Here is a 2100-nt window from a genome sequence, read left to right as displayed (position 1 = left end):
ATTAGAATGGATTAGTGGGTTATTCATAACCAAACCAATAGAGAGTAAACAATCTAAATTAAATGTGTAAACCAAAGATAACCGAATCACATGTCTAAACTGATTTTAGTAAACCAAAGTAAACATGATTTAACTATTAAAACCAATAAATTAATTTTCCCGCCAAAACGCGATTCCACATTTTCCAGCCAAAAACATAAATTCACATTTTTCCGCCAAAAACATAATTCCGTAATTTTTGCCAAAAACGCGATTCGAAATTTTTCCGCCAAAAAACAATTTCACATTTTACCGCCGATTACATAATTCCGTAATTTTTCCGCCAAAAACATAAATTCACATTTTTTCCGCCAAAAACATAATTCCGTAATTTTTCTGCCAAAAACGTGATTCCACATTTTCCCGCCAAAAAATAATTCCGTAGTTTTTCTACCAAAAACAAGATTCTATATTTTTCTCTCCAAAAACATGATTCCACATTTCACTCAACTAAGAGAAGAGAAAGAAGAAAAAAATAGTGAATTTCTGTTTTACCTTTTTCTTCTTCTTGGTTGTGGCTCTGTTTTCAACCACCTTCTGCATTACAAACAACTCAACAAACAAGTTTTCTTTGAGTCGCAAACAGTGACTTTCCGCAAACGGGCTCTTTCTAGAGTAGGAGTAGGGTGGTAAAGAAGTCCGGTCTACCACAATTAACAAAGGAACGGCTGTGGTGGCCGAACTGCTAACGGCCGACGATAATTTTGTGTTGAAAGACATCCAGAGGAAAATCGTTTTGGAAAGTTTCGACTTTCTGATGGATACCTTACTACCGGGAATGAAATTAGGGGTAAACCGATCTTTCATATCATGGAGACGCTTATATGATTCCTCAATCAACCTTTACTCTCTTCGTCTGGAAGAATCAAGAAGTCTCCCTGAGCTTCTACTCTGTTACAGAGACACACCCGTCTATCGTGCCTCTCTGTGGAATGAAATCAGTGTACCAGAAATGCAACTGAAAACTTTAAAGACAGCTAGACACTCCAACAGAAGAGCGACATCACTTCAAAATTGACTGTGAGCTACAAAGGTCTGTTGCAGCAGTTCAAGTGGAACCAAGTGGATCAGGATTGGGATATGTTCTTATTAGCGCCAGAGGTGTAATGCGATGAGTACAATGAGTGTGGGAGTTACGGATATTGCGATCAACTAAGGAACCATGACAGTTGGAATCCGAAAGATGGCTGGGATGGGTGGTTGCATTTACATCATAATATGGATTCATATATGATATTGTATATGTATGAGTTGTAGATGAAAAAAAATTATTAATTAACCAAAACACTATAGAATATTATAATGTAATATGTAATACCGGTTTTAAAATAACGGAAATCAAAATAATTTTAAAAGTTTTTGTCTTTCTAAACATTTTCAATTCTAAATTCTATTGATATTAATTTTAGAAAATCAATATAACTATATATCATATACTTTCGAAAACGCTAAATTGTAAATTTTCATGCATTAAATGATAATTTGTTTACTACAAGTTCATAACTCTATCAATACATAATTATCATCATATACAAAAAAAAAAAAAACTGAATATAAAAGAAATGAGAAATAAATTAATAAATTTAAACAAAATATAAGCAAAATATAAGCAAAACATAAGCAAAGTATATGCAAAAAATAGAAAAACAGTTCACAAAAAGTTGTAGGTCAAATGTTCTTCTGAATTCTATTGATATTAATTTTAGAAAATCAATATAATTAAAAGTAGTGGTTTCCATAGTTATTTTCTAGAAGTGTTTTTCTTTGTTTTATCTCTAAATAATGAAATTGGCTATAATCTTCAACTTCAAGTAGCATTATTCAATCCAATAAAACCAAACCAATCCAAACCACTAAAAACTGGAAAAACTCATCATAGGAATATTTGTATATTCCAAAGATAAAATTAAAGTCTTGGTATTTACAATATAAATATTTGTATACCTCTTGTGAGGCAATTATTAGACATCATAATCAACACACCCATCCTAATCTTATCTTTAGTTATCTAGTTCAAAGGATTAGATCAAATGATTGATGTCTTTGATTAGGAATATGCTC

The sequence above is a fragment of the Arabidopsis lyrata genome (genome assembly GCF_000004255.2).
Source record: "Arabidopsis lyrata subsp. lyrata unplaced genomic scaffold ARALYscaffold_357, whole genome shotgun sequence".
Classification (NCBI taxonomy): domain Eukaryota; kingdom Viridiplantae; phylum Streptophyta; class Magnoliopsida; order Brassicales; family Brassicaceae; genus Arabidopsis; species Arabidopsis lyrata.
This window is presented reverse-complemented; position numbering follows the sequence as displayed.